Raw genomic sequence first — 26,037 nt, 5'->3', positions numbered from 1 at the left:
TTTTTAAAACAATTTTTATGTATTGATTGATTTTAGAGGAGAGGAAGAGAGAGAAACATCAATTTGTTGTTCCACTTATTTATGCATTCCCTGGTTGATTCTTGTCTGTGTCCTGATTGGGGATCGAACATGCAACCTTGGCGTATCTGAAAGATGCTCCAACCAACTGAGCTACCCGGCCAGGACTCATCAAGTTTGTTAATGTAGCTGTTCTTTAGAGAGGTGAGGTATAATGTCCAGTTCTTACGTTGACCTGCATTCTGAAAACAGAATAAGAACCAGGGACAAAGAAAGAATATTCCAGAAGCACCGAGTTTTGCTCATATTTCTGTGGGTGTTTTAAGACTGTTGTGAAACAGAGGTGCACCATTAAAATTCCCTGAAGCGAAGAGAGCTATGAGTTTATAAGCACGTCCCCAAAGAAGTTAATCAGGTTTCCATGGGGTTGCCGGGCTACGCTGCTCGGAGGAAAATTAGTGCTGCCCTGAGAGCAAGAATAGCTGAAACCACTCGCCCCAGTGAGCTCTCAGCCAGCTGCTCCCGAAGGAAACGAGGAAACGAGCTCGGCCGCAAGAAAGGTTTTTGTTGGAGAGCGTTTTGATTAGGCAACAGGCTGCTTCCAGCCTTGGGAATGTGATCTCTTGAAGATAGAAATGTTATGGCCCAAATGGGAGCTGGGATAGCAGGAAGGGCTTGGAGGCTGAGGTTGTGCCTTGTTGGATAAATTACTGTAAGGAAATTGGACTGGGCTTATTGTTCAATTCTTATTTATTGTTCCAGAGGCCTGCAGATTTTTGTGTATAGCTGTGGCAAAACAAAACAAAACAAAAAAAAACAACACAAACAAACTGGCTGTTTTCTCTAATTTGATTCCTTTTTCTGGAATTAAAAAGAAAATGAGTGAGTCAGTGAAGTGGGTATTTGAATGGAGAGATGCTTTCTGAATCCTTCCCATCATTGCTCTGGGAGTGAAGTAATGTAGGGCTGAGTCACCGTGCTGTGTGATTTCAGATACACTTGCAGCGAGCACTGGTGGGGTGGAGGGTAGATCCCTGAGCTGGAAGGATTTGGGGCCAAGAGGAGGGAAGGAAGTGGAGCTGTGAGTAGGAGGTGGGTGAGCTCCCTCCCCTCCCCAGCACTGGGCTCTGGCAGACTCAGCCCCAGCAGACAGAGAGGGTCCTGCTTGCTGGGAAGGCAGTGGGCGGGATGGGCAGGACCTCGGGTTCTGGAGTCACCCACCTAGGATCTGCATCCCAGCTTTGCCACCGAGTGGCTGTGTGATTGGCCACATTACTTACCCTCTGTGTGCTTTGGTGCTCTCATCTGTAAGATGAGGGTAATGCTACCTGCCTTGTCAGGTTGTTGTGAGAACTAAGGTGCTTGAACTGTTCTTGGCACCTAATGTCTTATATAAAATATAAATCTTAGTTTTTATTAACTGCTGTTGCTATAGCGCTTACCTTCTCAGGTGTACCCATGTGGCGGATAACAGGCATGTTGATGAGTCCATGCAGACAAAAATCACAGCTAGCGATGGGGATAGGTGGGGTGCAGTGTGAGACAGGCTGGTCAGGAAGGCCCCGGGGAGGGAGGAGCGGGTATCTGAGCAGAACCTGGATTCCCAGGAGTTGCCCTATGGCGATCTGGGTGCAGAGGGAGAAGCACCAGCAAAGTCCCTGAGGCAGAAAAGAACGCTGAGTGTGAGGAAGAGCTAGAGGACCGGTGTGGCTGCAAGTGGCACAAAAATGGAATATGGAACACGGCTCAAAGACATGCTCTGCTGGGTCATGCTGGGCTTCGTGGATCTTGGCCATGAGCCTGGCGTTGATTGTAAAGGTGTTGGGCCTTCCGCTGAGCAGTGACATGATGCAGTCAGGTAGAGCGCCTGCAGGCTGAGGTGACAGCCCTGGAGACCATGCTGACAACCTTCCCTGCGTGGTGTGGGGGAGGGGTGTCAGCGGACCACAGGGTTAGACTCTGGGGTGGCCTGTGGTCTCCTTTCCAATGCCGAGCCGCCAGAAGCTCAGCGTGAATGGAAGCCACCGTCGTTTCTAAGTCGACTCGGAGCATCACTGAAGAGGCCCAGGGTTAAGTGCTTTAGTTGACATGTTGGTTCCTAGAACTGGAACTGGAGAGATGGTTGCTGGAGCAGTTTCCACTTCTTGTTAACTTGAGATATTCAAACACTTTCTACTTGGAAATACCTGTAAGAGATACCACGAAGAATGTTTGAGGATGTCTATGCCTGCTGTTTGTTTTGAACAAACACGAGTGAAAGTGTGCAATTTGAATGAGACAGGTGGCAAAGCTTCTGCTAATTTAGGGTCATGCTGCGCAGCTTCTAATGCCTCTTCATGGTTCTGTCCTTTAAGCTAAGTGTGTTTCGATGGGTTCTTGTATGTAATTAAGTTTGGTTCAAAAGAGTAACAAAGTCAAGTGCAAGAGTAATGAACTGTAGATCATGATACAAATTTTTTTTAGCATCAATAAACTCATCCTTGAGAAAGGCCTTTTAAATAAATTTTGCAGGGCCTACATTTTACGCCCCCCCCCCCCCTCCCCCCTTTTAGTAGTCATGTACAGTAAATGCCATCATTTGAAGGTGTTAGTGGTGATTGTTTCCACTGTGAGTACCTTCTGACGCAGCGACTCATCCAGGGTCACAGGGGCTGGCGAGGGAGGGGCAGCCGGGCAGACAGCCACACAGAGAGACACAGTGAGGTCACCAGGGCTCAGGCTTCTTAGCACTCAGGGAACTATGGTGAGACACTTGCAAAGGGCAGTTTTGAAGGAAGCCGGGTAGGAAGCAGCCAGAAACAAAGTCCGCCCTTTGCGTGGAGACCCTCTCATTCAGCGGCAACCGTGTTTAGCCTGACATTTGTTTCTCCTTAATTCCAGCTCAAAGATATAATTTAAAGTACTTTGCATGAACCCATGCTGGCCATTGTCACCATCCTCTGGAAACAGTTAAAATGAAGAAGAATTTGCCAAGTAAGGTGACCCGCGGGCTTGGTCTAGTCCTGGAAGAGTTTGGAATCGGAGAGTCAGTGTCTGTCAGTTAGGACTTAAGTTTAGTCCAAGGCTGAGTGACACTTGATTACGAAGGAAGGAGCGGAGAGAAATCAGTGCAAAGCTTTTCATGATGCAAAATCCACCTTCCACTTCACACTTGGGTAATAAGGTGTTTCCGAAAAGTGTTTCCTTATTTAGAACGTTGTTGCCTGTAGGGGCTGGAGGTAACAGACCATTTTGTGGTCTAAACTCTCTCTCTCTGTCCATATATATATATTTTCATTTAGGTCTAACATGTGCTTTAGAAAAAGAGAAATGCCATTTTTGACATTTACCTTCTAGGCAGTGATGTGTTTGCTGTGCCAAGTCCTGAATTTTTAGGATGGAAATCAAGATTGCCATGAGTTGAAAACTACGTAGGTAGCAAGAGCATTTCAGTCATTTTTGGAATAGGAAGAAAATCAAAGTTGAAATTTCTCCTGGATAATGTAGGTATATATTCTTTTATAGATATTACTCTTTTTATCTTTGTAAAGAGTAGTGGTTCATATACGTTTTTGCAACTGAGCAAAAATAACTCTACCTGTGGTGCTGTGTCAGTTTTTCGTGGTCTTAGTTTGGCTCCAGGATTTAGAAGATTTGATGGTTTCTGACTTTACAGCCTCCAAGATGTCCCCCCATGATTCCTGCGGCCTGTTGTTCATACCCACATACAGTCTTCTCACACTCCGAGTTGATTTGTGTGAACAATAGCACAGTGATGGCAGAAGTGATGGCATGCCACTTCTGAGGTAGTTATAAAACACTTCCTTCTGGGCATGTTTTCTCTCTCCACTCCCCCGAGTCCCTCACTTTGGAGGAAGCCATGTTGTGAGCATCCCTGTGGAGAGGGATGCCGAACGGCAGCCCTGGCAGCAGCCGTGGGAGTGAGCCTGGAAAAGCATCCTCCAGATCCTGTCCCCTGGGGAGGGCTGCGGCGAAGCTCCGAGAGATCCGGACCCAGAACCACCCCCCTGAGCCTCTGGGATTCCTGACCCACAGAAACTGTGAGATACAATTAACATACAACGTTATGATAGTTTCAAGTATACGACATAAGGATTCAGTATTTGTATATATTGCAAAATGATCACCATGTGTAGTTAACATCTGTCACCATTATAATTCTTTCTTGTTGAGGACTTTTTTTTTTTAAGTATTGAGGACTTTTAAGATTTACTCTCTTAGCAACTTTCAAATATGCAACAGAGTATTATTAACTATACTCACCATGCTGTACATTACATCCCCAGGACTTCATTATTTTATAACTGGAAGTTTTTCACCTTTTGACCACCTTTACCCATTTTGCCCACCCTCCTAAAATTTTGTTGTTTGAAGCCAATAAGTCTTTGTTACACAGCAGTAGCTAACTACTACAACTTATAGCATAAGATTGGTTAGTTTATCTACACACACACCCTACCATCTGTCCATCCACCCATCCCATTCTGCATGCTTTCAACAAACATTTGAGGACCTACTCTGTCCTAGGACACTGAATAAATGCCACAATCCATGTTCTGAAGGAGCAAAATACCTAGTTTTCTCCAGTAAAACTATACTTGAATTCTACCTTGTCACTTTCCTAGAGTTAAGTTTGAGTTTTAAAAGTCAATAAATATTTAAAGAAAGTTTTATATTTTTGAATCTTTTATAGGACAGGGAATGGGAAATATTTTATTTAAACCATATTTGGCTTATAGCATAAACATGAATTTTAGATTAAATTAATGCAAAATCTATTTTATGTCATCAGTATTTGTAAATTCTTTAATGCTTTAAGTGGATTACTTATGTTCACTGTTTACATTTTTTATTGATTATATGAATTTTTTCAAAAAATAAAAAGATACTAAGGAATTTGAGAAAAAAATCAGACTTGAGCCAAACCAATACATAAAATAGTAAATATACATATAGATGGAGTGCTTTCTCTGTGCCAAATTGTGAACATTTTTGTATGTTTTGTCTGTTAATTCTCACAAGGTCTTATAATTATCATCTCTGTTTTACTTATAATGAAACTAAGATTTAGCATAGTTAATTAGCACAAAGTCTAAAAAATAATGAGGTGGAGGTGAGATTCAAATCTAGATCTCAATGTCTTAGTTACTTTGCTATACAGAAATGTATGTGCTTGTGTATTGATGCATAATATGTTGCATGTTTCCAGAGTTTTATAGTTTTCCCGGAGGCTTTAGTTTTTCTGTTTGCTACGTGCAAACTGAGCCCTTAAAGCATGGTTTGGCCAAATTGTTATCAAAATATCATGGAGGCTATAATAGTCAGAACTTTAAATGGTGTATATTATCAAATTCTGTGCAACATAAAGGAACTTATTGGTACTGTCTTTAGAAGGTGCTGAAGATGAAAATAAAAGGGGGAGGATGGGGAGGAGGTGAAGAAGGAAGTGAAGTAGAGGGGGAGAGAAAATAGCAGATTAGAGGCCTCATGAAAACGTGCTTTATCTCTTTAAATTTTGAGCAGTGTTAAAATGGGGCTGAGGTGAGTGGACTGATGTCTCTTGGGAGTATTCCAAGTCGCACTACCTTTTGTCTTCATAAAGGTATTTATTTGGCACCCACCTGGAGGGCAGGGCACAGTGACGTTGTTCGGAGAACCGGACTTTAATTGAGCACCGTTTACCAGATGTGTCACTCCAGTCAAGATGTCTAAGCACTTGCAGTTTATTTTCCCACATAGGAAATTAGAATAATATCAACCTCGTTTTATCCAGTTCTGAGGCTTGAGTATATGCATATTGTACTTAATAAATGTTGAATATAAGATCTTTCTTCTTGTCTGATTTTCCCTTCTCTTCCACTATCATTGCCATCATTAGCAGCCTCTTTCTCCCAAACCGAACCCTGCAGAGGGATCATCCAGTTTTAGCAGGCATACATGAAGTGTCAGGCTGAATAGGAACGTTAAGTAAAAGTCAGGGAATAAAATGATTCAAGGTACTAAGTAAAGGTCAGATAATGCTGACTGCCCAGGAGGTTACATAAAAAGAAACTAAGTTAAAAGGAATACCTACCTAATTAAATTACAATTCAAATAAAAGAAGAAACCAATGTGTATATCATATGTATATGACATACATATTAGACCAGGCGTCCTCAAACTACGGCCCGCGGGCCACATGCGGGTGTTTTTGCCGTTTTGTTTTTTTACTTCAAAATAAGATATGTGCAGTGTGCATAGGAATTTGTTCATAGTTTTTTTTAAACTATAGTCCGGCCCTCCAACGGTCTGAGAGACAGTGAACTGGCCCCCTGTTTAAAAAGTTTGAGGACCCCTGCATTAGATAGTGGGACGTTACTGCATCGTGAAATGTTTAAAATTACTAAGGTGTAATCAGCAAAATTTCATCATCTGGTGAACATCTTTCTAACAATAGTTAGGCAATTTGAATTGTTTTTTTACATTGTTTATATTTACAACTAGAGGCCCGATGCACGAAATTCTTACAAGGGGCTCGGTCCTCGCAGCCGTGGCGACTGCCTTGGCCCTCGCAGCCCCAGCTTCTTCTGGAAGGTCATCTGGCTGTCCGGTCTAATTAGCATATTATGCTTTCATTATTATAGATTATTACAGATAGATGGCTTTGTCATAAATCTATCTTTTAATGGTCTTCTTCCTTACACTCCTTTCTCCTCTGCTATTGTAAGTGTTCCCTCCTCTGCTGCCTTATGTACTGTCAATTTTCCCAACAAGTGATGGGAGCCACTTTGCCATGCGATCTGGCAGAATTGGGGATTGGCTGAGCTTTGCCACGCGATGTGGCAGAATTGGGGATTGGCTGAGCTTTGCCACGCGATGTGGCAGAATTGGGGATTGGCTGAGCTTTGCCACGCGATGTGGCAGAATTGGGGATTGGCTGAGCTTTGCCACGCGATGTGGCAGAATTGGGGATTGGCTGAGCTTTTCCACGCGATGTGGCAGAATTGGAGATTGGCTGAGCTTTGCCACGTGATGTGGCAGAATTGGGGATTGGCTGAGCTTTGCCATGTGATGTGGCAGAATTGGGGATTGGCTGAGCTTTGCCACGTGATGTGGCAGAATTGGAGATTGGCTGAGCTTTGCCACGTGATGTGGCAGAATTGGGGATTGGCTGAGCTTTGCCACGTGATGTGGCAGAATTGGGGATTGGTTGAGCTGCTGGGAGAAAGCAATGGGACTGAGAAAGCCTTGACTAGCCCCGTGCCCTTATTCCCTGAACCAGTGTTTTCCCACGTGCTATCCCTTCAGCCGCAGAGGATCTTTTCCCATTTGCCTCTGGATTTTCCTTCTGCTCCTTCTTGCTGGGTACAGCATGGTTAGTGAGTGTGCCCAAGAGGAAGCTATGTTGCGCTTCATAGCAGGGTAAGAAGTTCGTTCCCTGGGGGGTGAAATTCCAAACCATCTGCCTCCTTGGCCACTTGGTGCAGAGGTGAAGGGAAGCTGGGTGTGGAGCTGGGCCAAGCCCAGGGAAGCACATGGCGGGATGCTGGGCAGGGCCCCCCCCAAGCAGGATGCAGGGAGGCCAGGCCGCCTGTCTGGTGGAAGCAAGGCTGCGCCTGAGTCAGCCTCACGGCTCTGTGCATGATGACGGGCTCCTGTGAGCCCACTGAGCTTTCACGGTTCGGCTTTTTGAATTGCATAAAAGCATTTGCTTGACTTGGATGCGGATTTAATATCCTTTCTGGGTGAAGGGTCTCAGATAGTAGAGTCTGTTGGCTGCCAGCTCAGAGTGCCTGCCAGGGGCTGCTGAAAGGAGAAATTTTAAAAGGAGAATGTGGAGTGAGGCCTGAAGTGCTCCAGGGAGCATTTCAAATTGGATCCTTTTACAATTAGATGGTCTCCAGTGATGACACTGAGTTCTGAGAGGTGCCAGGATTTGTTTTCTCAGGTTCAGCACCACTTAAAACCATAAGCCACAGGTCCTCAAGAAGGAAGCACAATTCCTCATTGGGCCCACCTTCTCTAAGGCTCTGAGGCCTGGTGGGCCTTCTAAATAACGATTCGTAAACGTGCATAATTCAGGGCATATTTAGAAAACGGATGTGTTTATAAATCTAGAATGAAGCTGATTCTTAAGCAACCTTATGGCAAGTATTCATTATTCTTTGACCATTCTCCAGGTGGCAAAGTCATGCCCCTGGAAACTCACTGTATCAGGTAGCTCTTGCTACAAACCCGCTGTGTAACAAACTGCTTCCAAAGCCACAGCCCACAAGGATGTCTTTCTCTCAGTCATAGGTTTGTGGGTGGCTTTTGTCAGGATGGTCTTGGCTCCAGAGTATGGGGGTTGGGTTGGGGTTTGCCGTATCTCTTTCCTCTTTCTTCTCTGACTAGCAGCTACTCTGACATATTCTGCTCATGGTGGATCACCAGAGTGCCAGCGGGCTAGCTGGACTGCAAAAGCACATTTGAAGCCTCCGCTTGTCATGCCTGGGGACGTTCATTGGCCAAAGCAGACTGTGTGGTCCAACGCGGCACTCCTGGTGCAGAGAAGCACACTCCATCCAAATCAGACCTTAACCTCCCTTCTTTCCTTTTATGGTATAATGTACATAACATTAAAATTGCCATTTTAACCATTTCTAAATGTACAGGCCTTTTTGTGGCATTAATTACATTCACATTGTTGTGCAAGCATCACCATCATCCACCTACAGAACTTTTTCATCTTTTCAAACACTAACTCCCTACTTCCTGCACCCCCAGCCCCAGGCAACTGCCATTCTGGTTTATATCTCAATGAATTTGACTGCTTTGCATATCACATATAAATAGAACCATACAATATTTATCTTTTGACTCGCTTACATCACTTAACATAATGTCTTCAAGATTCATTCATGTCTCAAAATTTCCTTCCCTTTTGGGCTGAATAATATTCCATTATAAGTCTGTATCAAATTTGTTTATTCATTCATCTATCAATAGACACTTGGGTTACTTCCATTTTCCTGATTTTTTTTTTAAATAAATTTTTATTTTTTAGTTACAGTTGACATACAATTTTATATTAATTTTAGGTGTACAACATAGTGATTAGACATTTATATAATTTATAAAGTGGTCACCTCGATAAATCCAGTACCTTTCTGACACCATACATAGTTATTACAGTATTATTGACTATATTCTCTATGCCATACTTTATATTCCCTGTGACTGTTTTGTAACTACCAGTTTGTACTTCTTAATCCCTTTACTTTTTTCACCCACCCCTTCAACCTCCCCTCCCATCTGGCAACCATCAAAATGTTCTCTGTATCTATGAGTTGGTCCCTTCATTTTGTTTTTTAGATTTCACATGTAAGTAAATTATATGGCATTTGTCTTTCTCTGTCTGACTTATTTCACTCAGCACAATACCTTCTAGGTCCATGTTGTTGCAGATGGCAAGGTTTCATTCTTTTTATGGCCTAGTACTGTTCCATTGTATGTATGCAATACTTCTTTTTCTATTCATCTATTGATGAACACTTAAATTGCTTCCATATCCTGGCTGTTGTAAATAATGTTGCAGTGAACATATGGATGCCTATGTCTTTTGGAATTAGTGTTTTCAGTTTCTTCAGTTAAATATGTACCCAGAAATGGAATTGCTGGGTCCTTCTTTGTCTCTTATTATAGGCTTTGTTGTAAAGTCTGTTTTATCTGTTTTAAGTATTGTTACCCCAGCTTTTTTTTTTTTTCCTCACTTCCATTTTTATGAAATGTCTTTTTCCATTCCTTTACATTCAATCTGTGTGTGTCTTTTCATCTGGAGTCCCTTGTAGACAACATATGTAAGGGTCTTCCTTTCTTACCCTTTTTGCCAATCCTATCTTTGGATTGGAGCATTTAATCCATTTACATTTAAAGTACTTATTGTTAGGTATATAGTTACTGCCATTTCATTATTCATTATTTTAATCTTCCCCCCTCTCCTTCTTAAATAAGTCCCTTTAACGTTCCTTGTAATAATGGTTTGGTGGTAATGAACTCCTTTATCTTTTTCTTGTCTGGGAAGCCCTTTAACTGTTCTTCTATTCTAAATGATAGCTTTGCTGGGTAGAGTTATCTTGGTTGTAGGTCTTGCCTTTTATCACTTTGAATATTTCTTGCAGTCCTTTCAGGACTCCAAAGTTTCTGTTGAGAAATCAACTTACAGTGTCATGAGTGCGCCTTTGTAAATAACTGTCTTTCTCATGCTGCTTCTAAGATTTTCTTTGTCTTTAACCTTTAGCATTTTAATTATGAGAGTTTTCTGCTACCTTATCTTCAAATCCCTGATTTGATCCTCTACTTAATTAATCTGCTGCTGATTTCCTCTAATGTATTTTCATTTCTGACTGTTTTTTATAAATGATTTTTATCTCCATTTTTATGTTTCCTATGTTTTTGTTGAAGTTCTCACTGAAATCATTGAGCATCCTCATAACCAGTGTTCTGAACTCTGCAGCTGGTAGATTGCTTGTTTCCATTTTTTGTTGTTCTTTTTCTGGAGTTTCATTTGGGACATGTTATTTGTCTCCTCATTTTGGCTGCCTCCCTGTGCTTGTTTCTATATATCAGGTGGAGCTGTTACATTTCCTGGGCTTGGTGGAGTGGCCTTATGTAGTAGGTGTCCTGTGGGTCCCAGGAGTGCAGTCTCCCTGGCCACCTGAGCTGGGTGCTCAGGGTTGTCCCTTGTATGGATTGTGTGTTGCCTCCATTATAGTTGAGCTTTGATTGCTGTTGGCACGTTATCACGGCTGATTGGCTGTGAGGACTGACCATGACTACAGCTTTTGTGCAGGTGTTGACCCTATGAAGCAGAATTTGCTTTAAGAGGGCTCTGGTGCCTGCTGACTGCACCTTTGAGTGTGTCTTTTGGATGAGGTGGTTGGGTGGTGCTCTGGCATGGTGTGAAGCTGGCCACTGGGTGTGTTGGTTCTGGGGCCTCTTGGGAGAGTTTCTGGTATAAGCCATGGTCAACCAATGCTGATGCCCTGGCACAGGGCGACCTTGTATGAGCTACAAAGTGATCTTCAGATGGTTGCCACTTCTGCTGGGCTTGAAGGTGCCTGGGAGAGGCTAAGCTACCAAGTGAGGCTGGCTGTTGCTAGTTTTGAGCCACTTACCTGAGGTATGTGGCACGCTAAGGCTAGGTGCTTCTTGTTTGGGGTTTGGGAACCTTTGAGAAGCTTAAGTCCACACCATGAGCCAAGACAGGACATTTGTATAGAAAAGCCACTGGAGGTGACTTGGGTGCACCTATAAGTTGGATGGGGTGGGGTCTTAGGGAATCACCAGGGCAGGATTAAGGGTGTTAGGCAGGTTGATAGACACTCAAATGTGGCCCTGGCTTGCACCTGCAGGGGGAGGGCTCAGCAAAGGAACAGTGGCCTCTGCCAGGTCTTCTGTCTGGGAGAGAGCTGCCCCTCCAGTCCTCGTTCTGAAGCCAGACAGGTCAGTTCCTTCTCATATGACACTGGTGCCTCTGGACCTGCTGGCTCTGTGCTGGAGCTCAGAGCAACTGAGTCCCCGTAATTCTGTGTGTGGGCCCTTTAAGAGGAACTACTGGGACTCCAGTAGCCTCTGTCTCACCCAGCCTCTATCCTCGCTGGTTTTCACAGACAGAGGTATGGGGATTTCTCTTCCCAGCACAGGAACCCTGGGCTGGGGGACCTCGCTTCTTAGGGAGGACGTCTGTAGCTGCCACATGTGGGTGTGGGACCAGCTTGTTCTGCGTTTCTGCCCTTCATACCAGTGACAGTCTCGTGTTGGCTTCTGTATGTCTGTCTTTGTTATAGAATTCTGTTCAGCTGGCAGTTCTCAGTGACGGGGGTTCTGTGGTTTAGTTGTAATTTTGCTGTAGCTGTGGGAGGAGGCAAGCACAGCATTTACCTTCTCCACCTTCTTGACCAGCCACTTTCCTGGTTCTTCGTTGCTGAGTTCCCATTCTCCCTAGACTGGAGCCATCTGACTTTGTCTAATAATCTTTTCCTTTCCAGATTCGGGGTCCAGCTTTGTCCATTCATTCATTCATTCAACAAATACCTATTTAGCACTTTTTATGTCCCAGCAGCTGTTCTAAAGAAACCTGAAATTTCTCAATACTTAGAATTGTGCTGTCCTATTTGGTAGCCATAAGTTACATGTGGTTATTTAAATATAACTTAATTAAAGTGAAATAAAATTTTAAATGCAGTTCTTCAAATTTCAAATATAGCTGCATTTCAAGTGATTCATTGCCACGAGTGCCTTCCGTATTAGACAGCGCTGACGGGAGAGGTCCAGGGAAAGCAGGATAGCAGTGGTAGAGTGAGAGCTCTCTACTTCTGGAAACTGTCCCCTTACACCACAAGTCTATCAGGTGTCATCTTGTGCGTGCAATCAGTTGCGGTTTATTTGTCTAGGTTTGAGCAACAAGCCAGCCAATCAGAGCCCTCCCTCAGCACTTGGAAAAGCAGACTGAACAAGTGATTCAGCTCCTCTAGGTCACCGACAGCTTTACTTTGTGGAGGCATTTGGCAGTGTCAGGAGACAGTTTGATTTTCACAGCCGGGGGAAGCGGGAGGTGCTGCAGGCATGTCATCGGAAGACTCCACAATGCTCAGGACGGCCCCCCACAGCCAAGATGGCCCCAGTGCTCCCAATTCCAAACATGAGATATGTCCCTGCTGCTGCTGACATTGTCACAGATAAGCACAGGGACGGAGAGCCATGTTTTTGGCATGTAGAAGAAGCTGGTGTGCAATGAGAGAACATGAAGCTCCAGTCCCCACTTCCTTTCCCTGAGACCAACCCTCTTTTCTTCGCTTGGGTTCTGGAAAGGACCTCAGTGTTACACAACTTGACTGTTTCACTTGAATTATTTTGAATTGGGTTTTAGCCTTTTGCCCAACGTTGCTAATACAGCAAGTTATTTAGCAGCTCCTTCCTTTAGTTACACCCTAAATTGGGTGTGAGCTTTAAGGGAGCCCTACGAAGTGTCTAACACATACTAGTAGTAGGCATTCAGTTGGAGCAAGCTCATAGAAATGTTTTGATTAAGTTCCAAATAAACTGTTACATTCCGTATGAATCAACTATTACCGGTATTTTACACAAACAATAGGGCCTCATCGTATTTTACCAGTGGCCTCTTGGCTGGTGATGATCTTAGTCCTACATGTTTTTACTGGCAACTAAAGGGCATCATTGAAATGCCTCTTCAAAATCTTACCAGCTCCGCGGGCAGGTGCAGTATCTGAGGATTTTCTGCATTGCATCCTATGTACTTAAAGGGAGGCCTACGATTTTAAAGAAGACTATGTTATAATTATTTGGAAACCTTATCAATAAACTTGATTTCCAAAAATCAACAGCCTGAGGCTTTGCTTTTTAATAACTCAAGAGATCCTTGATAGAATGTCCATGGAAGTGACACATTTTTATCTTGGAGATTTTAATCAAGAGTAGTTATGTATATGAAAATGAGCTTCGACATCCTACACACCTGTACAGTATTTGAAGGTTTGCCACTAATTGTCACTATTCCTTACAAAATAATTCAAACAATACAATAAATACATTGTGAAGCTACATAAAATACCCTTTTGGTCGTCTAATTTGGTGTATCCATATATAATTACTTAAAGTAATAAGGGAGTAGAGATACAGAATAAAAAAAATTCCAAGGCTGCAAAGGGTACAGAATGAAAAGTCTGATTCCCAGACTCCCGCACTTCTAGATGGAATCACCTTTAATGGCTTCTCATCTAAACATTGTTTATACTGTTAAAAGTATATTCTTGTTCCTCTTCCCTTTCCCTCCTTCCTTTAAAAAATACACAGAAAAAATAGGAAACAGAGTAATTATATGTGTGTGTGTGTGTGTGTGTGTGTGTGCGTGCTGTATGTATTTTTTGACGATATGTATATATCAGTTTCTGCTCCTCATTATTTTCAGTTAATATTTACAACTCTGTTTTGGAGCCCCTTTCCATTAGCACTGAGATTGGCTTCATTCTTCTCAGTGACTTGGAGTTCACCTTCATGTCATTGTTCCATGCATAATTCATTTAACCAGCCCCTCTGATGAGCATACGGTTCTTGCAGCCTTTGTTTTTACAGATACTGCTGCCATGAGTAATGTATCCTTGGACCTCCATCTTTATGCACATATCATTGTACTTATAAAGTAAAATTCCAGTACTAGCCTTTTTGGTTCAAAATGTAAATACATTTTACGTTTTTATTACATTGCCCAATTGCCCTTCCAAAATGATGCACCGTTTTCTGCTTTTACCCACTCTATATGGACACGCCTAAAATTCCATCCCCTTACTCCTTATCAGCCTTTCCTTCCCATTTCTCTCTTCCCTGCCTAGCACCAGGCCCAGTCTAGAAGGTGGGAGGCCTTCCGTTGAAGTGTTTATCTCATCCAAGTATGTAGAACACAAATCACGGGTGCATTCTGGGAAGACACAAACCTGTCCCCTCCCCCCACCCACCTCCACCCCTGTTAATTGCTGGCCCAGCTCCCTCTGGGTGAAACCCCTCCTCACCCGTTCCTCCCTTTCATTCTCTGGGAGGCTTTTAAGAGCTGGTTCTCATCCGTGGTGCCTGAGAAGTTGAAGTCTTTCCACTTGTCTTGGTGTTTGCCAGCACTTAGAGATAGGCATGGTCGGAACATTGCATCCTGGGCCGTTTCAGGAGAGGCAGAATCTGTTTGCATGTACCGTGTCAGAAACAGTTTCCAGATCACTGCTCTGCCTGGCATCTCCATTCCTGCTTCCACCGGGGAGATGGGTAGGACCCAGGTTTCCAGCCAGGTGCTTCTCTCTCTTTCCTAGCCTTCGGCCCCAATTGGAGTCACCTGTAACTTGATTCTGTGGCCTGTGGAGTTTATAGTAAGTGCGTTTTTTAAATCCTCTCACCATGACATTATTGGCAGATCCTCATTTGAGGGGTCTACCGTTTTGGAGCAGGAATTGATATTCTGGCCTCTTCCTCACTCTCCTCCCAACATTTTATTGTGAAAAATGTTAAACATACAGCAAAGTTGAAACACCCATATGCCTGCTAACAGGTTCGCCGTAAATATTTTACTGTGCTTGTTTTAGTGTGGAACTATCCCTCATTCATTATTTTGGGCTCTTTTGGCGACTTCTCTCTGGCATTTTAGAGGCAGCACAGCAGAGGGTTAGGAGTGTGAGCTCTGGAGCCAGACCGCCTAGGTTTCATTCCTGACTCTGCTGTTTAACCCTGTGACCCTGGGCAAGCTACTAAACCTCCTTGTGCCTCCATGTTCTCATCTGAGCTGACTCCATGGGTTCTGTGAGATGAAATGAGTCGGTACGTCTATAGCACTCAGAGCAGAGTCTACCCATACTAACCATGTAGTACATGCCATATAGTAAGTGCTAAATTAATATTAATTTCATGGATTTTTGTGGCTTTTTAAAACCAATATTGTTCATGGATTTTAGGGTCTAAGCCACTGTGAACCTGGTACTGTGCCAGACATTTTAAGTTCATTGCCTCATTTGATCCTTCAGCAGATTATCCCCACTTTCAGAGATGAGCAAACTGAGGCCTAGTAAGTGACAGCATTGAGATTTAATCACAAATCTATTGCACTTCAGTGGTCACAATCTCCAGGTGTTGCCCTTTCTTTTTAAATCTCAAAATGAAGAAATTTCAGGATTCTATAAGGTGACAGTGTTTCTGTGGTTGGAAAACAAACTTTTCAACTGAACTCTGGGAAACGGGTGCAAGCACCTCAGGTTTGATCACTCTGGTGTGACCTTGAGCTCTTGAAGGTCAATATTGCAGCGGAAAGAACACCTTGCTGTTTTCGGATTTGCTAACATACTTTCCCTCCCATTAGCATGTCCAGGCCCAGGCCCTCCTGCTGTCCGGGGTTCTGGCCGACCTGGCCGGGCCAGAATTTCCTCGGGTGTTTTGGCAGTGCCATCATCTGTCAGCTGGGTAATATCTCAGATGCTAGAAGATTACTGCTGGTTTGCTGTCCAAAATCTTTTGTTGAAAATAGAAAATAGAAAAATAATGTGGCCACTGACTCTCTCATAGACCTGGATGTTTTTTGAAGAGAAGCCTTGCCCCAGTTGATTGCTTTAGGGTGAAACTTTGGCCTTGATAACACCCATATCTCTGAGGAATAGCTATGTTATGAGGATTCCTCAGGCAGTGAAGAGGAGATTGAAATAAAGCCGTCAGCTTTTGTTTTGTCACTCTAGTTCCTGCCTTAATTTAGATTCAGCCCTTTTCCCCTTTCCCATTCATTCCAGGTGGCAATGTGAGTCTCACACCCTTAACATTGGCTCATCTCCCTTTACAATTGAGAGGCCATAGCCAGTAATGTTACTTGGCTTTCATTGTATTTGCTTGTAGAGTTACCTTATTTTTATGGCAGCTAATTCTGTATGTCTCATTATAGAGGTGATATCAAGTTTTCATTTAAAGAACGTTTAATTACACAAAAGAAATTTCTTTTTTTGAAAAAGCTAAGATGGGAGAGTAGAATTGGCACTCGGATGTGGCAAAAGTCACGAGGATGGAATGCAAAGGATGGAAGTTTTTAAAATACTCAGTGACCTCAGAGTTGTCTGTCTAGTCTCCACTGACTGTTGTTTTGGGCAGAGGGAGCATTTATCAGATAGTTGCATCTGTTTTGAAGATGCTCAGTGGAAAGTCATTTCATCTGCATCTGTTTCTTGGCTAAGAAAAATATAGGCAGTAGGTTCTGCCGCTTTGGACGGCTTTAGAGCAAGGCTAATCATGCCCTGCGGCTTTGGCCCAGCACACGTGTTTTCATGAAACAGCCTTTGGTACCATCAGCACCCAGATCGGTGAGTTGGGTGCAGATATTTCCAACTTCTTATTGAAATTCTCTGCATTTATTTCTTGGCTGTCCATCCAAAAAGTGGGTACTGTAAATCTGCTAGACTTGGGGTGGCTTCAGAAGGCAGACACATCAAAAGTGGCATCCCCAGGGAGTCCCCTGAAAGAGAATCCAGGGTAAGCCTGAGTGAGGATTTGCATGATTCTTAGGGATTCTGTTTAGGAAGATAAAGATGTGCAGCTGCTCAGAGAATCTGCCTGCGCTGAGTTAGCGCTAAATAACCTGGAGTTTGGAAGGGAGAGAAGGTGAGGGCAAGATCCTTACCTGGAAAGGAGAGTCAGGTAGTCTCTGGTATGAACCTGCTGGCTATTCATGGAGCCTTAAGAGTGGGAGCAAATGGGAGAGTGGGGTGGGGGTTTTGAAATTGATTGATGTGTGTGTGTGTGTGTGTGTGTTTGTGTGTGTGTGTGTTTGTGTGTGTGTGTGTGTGTGTGTTAGAGAGAGAGAGAGAGGGGGAAGAGAGAGAGAGAGAGGAGAGAGAAGAGAGATTTATTGATTTTGGGGGGACGTAAGGAGACTCCTTTCTTTGCGTCTCTTGGTAAGAGAGGAGCAGGTGACTTGGGCGACAGCTCTGTGAAGTTCTCTTTCTCAGACTGGCTCCCTGCCCTAGAGATCTGAGGCCTGTGTGGAGGTCAAGGTGATTCCCCTGGGTCTGCTCCTAGGGTCTGCCTTTGCTATCAGTGGAGGCCACTTCCTCCGACAGTGTAGGCTGTGCTACTAGAAGGTCAAAGGTTTGGCTTCTCTCAAGTCTTGAAGTACTTTTGATTCCTGCCTCTCCACCCCTCCCCGCTGGGTCTCGATGCCAAGGTATTTACTGGGGACAGAGTTTCACTGTAAAGGAGACAGGACAGTGAGAGCCAGGTCAGGGCAGTTACTGGTCAGTGGGTGAAACGTGTTTGTTTCTGTCTGCAAGGTGGTGTGTTGTAACTGCTTTGCAGAGATACGATGTGATAAGGGCTCATGTTAACACTCTTAAAAGTGACATTAGAAGGACCAGGCTTGCAAAGTGGTTATATGCCAGGATTCAGCAATCCTGCTGTCTTTCATTAGCCTCTGGCAGCCTTGTGTCTCAGACAAGTTGCTTAAGTTTTATGAGCTTCATTCATCTAACATATAAAAAATGTTGACCTTTGCCCTAGCTAGTTTGCTCAGTGGTTAGAGCATTGGCTCGAGGACTGAAGCTTCGTGGGTTCAGTTCTGGTCAAGGGTGTGTGCTTTTTTAGCGGGCTTGATCCCGGGCCCCGGTCAGGGCCTGTGCGGGAAGCAACCAATTGATGTGTCTCTCTCACATTGATATTTCTCACTGTTTCTCCCTCTCCCTCCCACTGTCTCTGGAGATCAATGGAGAAAATATCCTCGGGTGAGGATTAAAAAAAAAAAGTTGACCTTTAGTCAAATTTTATTAGGTACCTACTGTATGCATGGCATTGTACCAGATCTTGAGATAAATGGGTGAAAAAGGCAGGCAAAGCTCCCGCCCTCATGGAATTTTCCTCCTTTCATTTAGGAGCTGTGTGAGATCTAAATAACATAGCCTGTAAGCGGCTTGGCATGGGGCTCTTCTTAAATTAGGAAATAATTACTATGGAGAAGTTATGAACTGCCCAGTCTACCTTGGGTTGCCATTATTTTAACAACAGAACTTGGAAGAAATTATTTCATTCTTTTATACACAGAATTAAAAAAAAAAGGATATTCTTTTAATGTTCTTTCTTGCCTGTTCCTAAGATGAAACCTAATTTCTCTGCCCATTGTGTCATGATTCTTTTTTTTTTTTAAACCTCACCAGAGGATAATTTTCCATTGATTTCAAAGAGAGGAAGTGGGAGAGAGAGAAACATCAATCGGTTCCCTTATCGTACGTGCCCCCACTGGGGATCGAACCTGCATTCTAGGTATATGCTCTGACGGGAATCGAACCCACTACCTTTAGGTGCACAGGATGAAATTCAACCAACTGAGCCACACGGCCAGGGCTGTGTCATGATTTTTTAACCGATGTTTTGATGTAACAAAGCTCACCTTTCTAAATAACTGATTTGGAAAGTATATTTGGTGTGTGTGTGTGTGTGTGTGTGTGTGTGTGTGTCCGTGCGTGCATGCGCGTGTGCATGTGCACGAGAGTGTGTAACTCCTGGAAAAGCTTGAGTACACTTGAATAATGTAGTTCAGCGTAGTGTCCATAAGAACAAACAAGCCAAATGTGCTTATTTCTTATCCTGAAACTACTGATGGGCGGGGGCGGGGGGAGAGTAAAGAAAAACCACCGTTTGGTTAAGTCAGATCCTGGAAGCTGACCCCACTGGAGGAATAACCTTTACCAAGTAACTCAGCGGATTGCTCAGGTGGCCACCCAGCGCCTGGCTCTCACCAAGCCCCTTGATGTCAGCGCCCTTCTCCTGGCTCAGTGGAGCACTCATGGTGTTTATCAGCACTCCGTCCAAGGAAGCCTGACGGGAAGGTCTGGGGGAAGAGGAATGGAGTCTGTCCTAACTGGAAAGTTTGTTTTCTAAAACATGTACCACGACATGGTTAGATGTAGTCCTGGATGATCAGTTCACCTCCCGACTGTATTGGCGCTGAGGATAGCTGAGCTCCACCGAGTGCCTTTTGAGGCGCTGTCTGGGCACTTGGCCTTCTTATCTCACTGACATCTCTGAAAGGCCTCCTTTTAAATATTATGTCCCAAGATACCCAGCATAGCACATATACAGAGGTATTTCTGCTGTTACAGCCAGCCATGCAGAATGCACAAAGTAGTGTTCAGTGGCTTTATCTGTTTTGTATTTTCTCTTAACTGACATCAGGAATCTTCAAGGTCCTGCCATTTATTCAGGGCAGTCGGTGTGCATACAGTTCAGTGTGCATGGTCAGTGTTGCTGGAGGACCTGGACTTGAGAGGAACAACACTAGTAGCTGCCACCCTGGGAGGGATGGGCTGAATCACTGAGTTAATTCAGAGAGGTAAAGGGAGATGCTTGCTGGGTAAGTAGTACCACGCTCAAGGTGACTTTCCTTTCTATGGATCTGTGTTGAATCCTTTTTTGACTGGACAGAGACCACTCAGTTTTCTGTGTGTGTCCTTTCCAGTGTATCTCACCAGAGGAGCTAGCCCGGTGCTGGGTGTGCGGGATGGAAACAGGAGTAACCCCTCTCCTTGTCCCTGGAAGCATGGTGTCATGGAAGGTCAAAAGGTTATTCTGGGGTTTCATGTTATTTCAAAGCATAACAGGAACGGAATTCATCCCTCTAGCCCAGTGGTCGGCAAACCGCGGCTTGCGAGCCACATGTGGCTCTTTGGCCCCTTGAGTGTGGCTCTTCCACAAAATACCACGTGCGGGCGCGCACTTACAGTGCGATTGAAACTTCGTGGCCCATGCGCAGAAGTCGGTTTTCGGCTCTCAAAAGAAATTTCAATCATTGTACTGTTGATATTTGGCTCTGTTGACTAATGAGTTTGCCGACCACTGCTCTAGCCTATCGATGTTTGCCTGCCTGCCACATCAGGCTGGCTGTGCTCTGAGCTGCCATGGGACAGACAGACGAGTCCCTGTCCACGGGAGCTTATAGTGTAGAGACGAGGCATAGAGAGTCAGCCACAGTGATGGGTTATGAACAGGAAACGAAGGAGTGCACGCAACTGGAGCATTTAAACTCATTTGTCAGAGTTTTTCCTTGCCACATCGGAGGAAGGATAGGGAAATTACACTGAGTGGCCAGATTATTATGATCTCTGAATGCATAATAATCTGGCCACTCAGTGTATATCCTATATAATAAAAGGCTAATATGCAAATTGTCCCCTCGACCAGGAGTTCGACCAGCAGACAGGTCGGCCAACTGCCCATGTCCCCTCCCCCTGGCCAGGCTGGCCAGACCCCACCCATGCACGAATTCATGCACTGGGCCTCTAACACACACACACACACACACACACACACACACACACACACACTGAGTGGCCAGATTATGTGTTCAGAGATCATAATAATCTGGCCACTCAGTGTATATGGAAACGAGGTGGGGAATTACACGGAAAAGGAGAATGGAAATGGGTGCAGGATACCAAGAGCCACCTCCCTGCACAGCTCTGCTCAAGGGCAATCTTTTGTATTTTGTGTGGACAATGAGACCCATAATTCCAGCTTCAAACCTGGGCAATTTTCTCCGGTGTGATTTCCAGATAAAACATTGTAATTAAATCATGATTAGGCACTTTTCACTCCTTTGGCATCATTCCATTGGCCAGACCTGCTTTTTGTTTGGCGACCACAGACTTGATAAAAGAACCAGCGACATCCTAGTTGTCCTAGAATTGTTTGTACTCATCACTTGGTTAGAATCCACTCTGAAGACAGATGTCTGCCCGCCCCCCGCTCCCCCCGGCCCCCCAGTTCTCCTCTCCAAAGATGCCAAAACCCTTGTGAGGAATCTGTGAAATGTAAACTATGACTTGGTTATATGAGGTTCAGTGAAGTAGCTGGAGGTTTTCCCAGAAGAAGGCTGAGGCAGAATTGTCTAGACATCACTTTCTCCTTATCTAGGCAGGCCTTTCTGGGCGCTTTTCCACACGGGAAATGAGGCTCCCAGGCAAGTCAGCTTGAGCGTCTAAAACCCCATCGGGGCTGCGTCCGGATCCCTCCTGAAACACACGGGGCTGCGGCTGTTGGTTTGGGAAGGACAGAAAGAGCTTTGCCTCTGTTGTTTTTGTTGGTATAAGAGAGGACTTATTCACTTGTCTGTGAAGATTTTATCAAGCACCTACCATGCACAGACATGGCCTTTCTTCCTAGAGAATCAAAGATGGGCAGAAAGGTGATTTTTTTTTTTTTTTTTTGTGGTGAATCAAATGATTGTGCAGATTAGCCTAGGACCGTGGTCGGCAAACTACGGCTCGCGAGCCACATGCAGCTCTTTGGCCCCTTGAGTGTGGCTCTTCCACAAAATACCACGGCCTGGGCGAGTCTATTTTGAAGAAGTGGCGTTAGAAGAAGTTTAAGTTTAAAAAATTTGGCTCTCAAAAGAAATTTCAATCGTTGTACTGTTGATATTTGGCTCTGCTGACTAATGAGTTTGCTGACCATGGGCCTAGGATGACAATTTGAGTAAAGAGCGAATAGGAGAGGAGCAACAGTCTAAAGGAGCAGAAGATGAAGGGACCTAACAGAGGGGAAGGGAGGGCAGGGGAGGCGCAGAAGCAGTGAGTGTGGGGTGAGTGTGAAGTCGTCTGACAGTTACCCCAATGAAGGGGCTGGAGAAGAAGCAAGCTCGCTCAGTCAGGCTGTGTACCTTCCGGAGCTGCCTTGCCCTCAGGGGCGCTGGCGAGTTCTGTTTGGGCAGATGTAAGAACACCAGAGTCCCTTCTGGCTGGCCAAGGGACACAAGGGTGGACATTGGCTTTTTGCCGCAAATACATGGGCCATGTTACGTAGAGCCCTGTTATCTCCCGTACAGCTATCAGAAGTAACGCTGAGATGGACATAGAATGCTCAGTTTTTATACAGGCTCAGTGTATTTTGTGCCAAAATACCAAATGACTTAATTTCAAACCCTAGGCACTGCATGTACACCTGTTCTTTTTTTTATTTTTAAACGCAGTTTTTATTTATTTTAAATCCTCACCTGCTACATTTTCCCATTGATTTTTTAGAGAGTGGAAGAGAGAGAGAAACATTGATGTGAGAGAGACACATCGATTGGGTGCCTCCTGCACGTGCCCTGACCAGGGCCCAGGCCAGGGAGGAGCCTGCAACTGATGTACGTGCCCTTGACTGGAATTGAACCTGGGACCTTTCGGTCTGCAGGCCGACGCTCTATCCACTCAGCCAAACCAGCTCGGGCTGTACACCTGTGCTTGAGCTGGATGGCAAGTGTGTCTCTTTGATACCACAATACAGAGGTGTTTATTGAATACAAACATTGTTTAAAATAATGTTGAAGCAGTTTCTCTGCAGAATTGTTTCCGCATGTTAAGAATATTGAGCTAGTGTAAGAATGTCTTATATTGTACCAATTTTTTCTTGTTCAAGCCTTAAAAACTTGGTTTAGATTCACAAGTTTCAGGAATTTCTTCTTTTTCAGAGAGAGGGAGACAGAGGTACAATCATCCCCTCTCATCCATGGGGGATACATTTCAGGACTGCCAGTGGATGCCTGAAACTCCCAATAGTACCAAACCCTATAAATGCCATGTGGTTTTTTTTTTCCTATTCATACATACTTATGATAAAGTTTAGTCTATACACTAGTCACAGTAAGAGAGTAACAATAATCTATACTAATAAAAGGGTAATATGCTAATTAGACCGGGTGATCGGACATCTTCCAGATGTCCGACTTCCTTCCGGATAGTTAGGGGCGACCAGGCCGGCAGGGGGGCAGTTAGGGGGTGAGCAGGCCAGTAGGGGGGCAGTTGGGGGGCAACCAGGCCTGCAGGGGGGCAGTTGGGGGCGGCCAGGCCAACAGGGGGGCAGTTGGGGGGTGACCAGGCTGGCAGGGGGGCATTTGAGGGGCGACCAGGCAGGCCAGGAGGGGGGCAGTTGGGGAGTGGCCAGGCAAGCAGGCAGGTGAGTGGTTAGGAGTCAGCAGTCCCGGATTGCGAGAGGGATGTCCGACTGCCGGTTTAGGCCCCATCCCTTGATTGGGCCTAAACCGGCAGTCTGACATCCCCCAAGGGGTCCCTGATTGGAGAAGGTGCAGGCCAGGCTGAGGGAGTCGTCCCCCCACACACACCCCCTCCCCCCGTGCACGAATTTTGTGCACTGGGCCTCTAGTAATTAATAATAAAATAAAACAATTATAATAATATATTGTGATAAAAGTTCTGAGAGTGTGGCCTCTTTCTCTCAAATACCTTACTGTCCCGTACTCACCTTTTCACGTAAAGGAAGAACTTTAGGGTTTTTCTGTGGCATATGTGAGTTGCCAGCCTCACTACTCTTGCGCTTTGGGACCATTACTAAGTAAAATAAGGGTGACACGGACACAGCACTGCAGTACCCAGTACCTGCGACATGATGTGATAACCGAGACGGCTACTAAGTGACAAATGGTTGGGTGGCTTATGCGGCGTGGAGGCGCTGGACAGAGGGAGGATTTATTTCCCTGGTGGCACAGAGCGGGATGATGTGGGATGTCATCACACTGCTCATAATGGCACACAATTTTAAACCTATGAATTGTTTATTTCTGGAATCTTCTATTTCATGTTTTCGGATTGTGGTTTGACCAAGGGAAACTGAAACTACTGATAGTGAAGCCCTGGGTAAAGGGATGCTGCTGGCATCTGAGAGAGCCACATAATCATAAGTGTACAGCAAATGCGATGTCAGGTCCGCCCACTGGGGAGCACTGGCTCAATCCAGAACTAGAACGTGACAGCACCAAGAAGACCCCCGGGCTCATGCCCCTCCCCAAAGTAACTGCTACCCTGACCTCTGTCTCTACTGATGAGTTTTACTTGTTTTGGATTCATTCATTCATTATGTATTATTTTATACCTGGTTTCATTTCCTCAACTTTATGCTTGACACAGTTTTGTCCATATTGCATGTAACGATAGTTCACTTATTTTAAAGGTTTTATAGTATTACTAGAGGCCCAGTGCACGAAATTTGTGCATGGGTAGGTTCCCTAGGCCTGACTGGCAATCAGGGCCAATCGGGGCCTTCCGGCTGCTAGCCAGGGCCTTCCTTCCCTGGCTGCTGGCTGCCAGCCGGGCCTTCCTTTGTTCCATGCCGCCCCCTGGTGGTCAGTGCATGTCATAGCGAGTGATCAAACTCCCGGTCTCCCGGTTGAACTCCCAAGGGGACACTTTGCATATTAGCCTTTTATATATATAGATAGCATAAAGATAGCAACATGTACTCACATGTTTTACTTTATTTTCTTTTTAATCCTCATCTGAGGATATTTTCCATTGATTTTAGAGAGAGGGGGAGGGGTGGGGAAAAGAAAGTTAGAGATAGACAGACAGACAGACAGACAGAGAGACAGAAACATTGATGTGAGAGAGAAACAGAGACCAGTTGCCTTATAGTACATGCCCCGACTGGGGATAGAACCTGCAACGTAGGTATGTGTCTGACTGTCAATCAAACCTACAACCTTTTGGTGTACAGGACAACACTCTAACCAACTGCCACACTGGCCAGGGCTCACATGTTTTACTTTTGGTGATATTTGCTTTTCTTGGAGTTTGGTACTATTATGAATAATGCTACTATCATTATGGCCTTATACATGAAATACGTTTGCATTTCTGTGGGGATTGGGCCATATTGTATGCATTTATCTAATTCCAGGAGATAATTCCACACAGTGTTCCAAGGTGGTGGTTCTAACATTCCCACCAGTAGGATAGGAGTGTCCATTGTTTAACATTCTCACCAGCATGTAGTATTGCTAATCTTTTAATTGTTTAAAAGCGTACCTACTGTAAATTTTTAGAATTGATCACAGTGGCCCTGACCGGTTTGGCTCAGTGGGTGGAGCGTCGGCCTGCGGACTGGGGGGTCCCAGATTCGATTCCGGTCAAGGGCATGTACCTTGGTTGCGGGCACATCCCCAGTGGCGGGTGTGCAGAAGTCAGCTGATCGATGTTTCTCTCTCATCGATGTTTCCAACTCTATCCCTCTCTCTCTCTCTCTAAAAATATCAATAAAATATATTTTAAAAAGAATTGATCACAGTGGTGTCTGGATATTTGTTGGAAAGAAATGAGGCTGAGGTTTGCAGCCCAGAAACCTTGAATGAATTTTGCTTGTACCTTGGTTGAAGGGCCCTTAGAGCGACATTTGAGACCTGAACTGACTGGGCAGTCAGCCTTCATTGACTTTAGCCTCTAGACCAGGCGTCCTCTAACTATGGCCCGAGGGCCACATGCGGGTGTTTTTGCTGTTTTGTTTTTTTACTTCAAAATAAGATATGTGCAGTGTGCATAGGAATTTGTTCATAGGTTTTTTTTAAACTATAGTCCGGCCCTCCAACGGTCTGAGGGACAGTGAACTGGCCCCTGTTTAAAAACTTTGAGGACCCCTTCTAGACTCTCAGCAGGGTCCGAAAGCCAGTGGCAGACTATGTGAACCCTCATAGTTTTTTAACCTTTGGGAGTC

The 26,037-nt window shown here is 44.7% G+C and overlaps 1 protein-coding gene across 1 annotated transcript in view; it reads left to right on the top strand.

The window, feature by feature from the left end:
- MAGI1 (membrane associated guanylate kinase, WW and PDZ domain containing 1) overlaps positions 1-26,037 on the top strand; it is a 575,588-nt gene that overhangs the window by 48,178 nt on the left and 501,373 nt on the right. The gene's annotated exons all lie outside the window — the stretch shown is intronic.

The sequence above is a fragment of the Eptesicus fuscus genome, chromosome 18, assembly GCF_027574615.1.
Source record: "Eptesicus fuscus isolate TK198812 chromosome 18, DD_ASM_mEF_20220401, whole genome shotgun sequence".
Classification (NCBI taxonomy): Eukaryota; Metazoa; Chordata; class Mammalia; order Chiroptera; family Vespertilionidae; genus Eptesicus; species Eptesicus fuscus.
The sequence above is the reverse complement of the archived record's forward strand: the minus strand, read 5'-3'. Positions and strand labels throughout refer to the sequence as shown.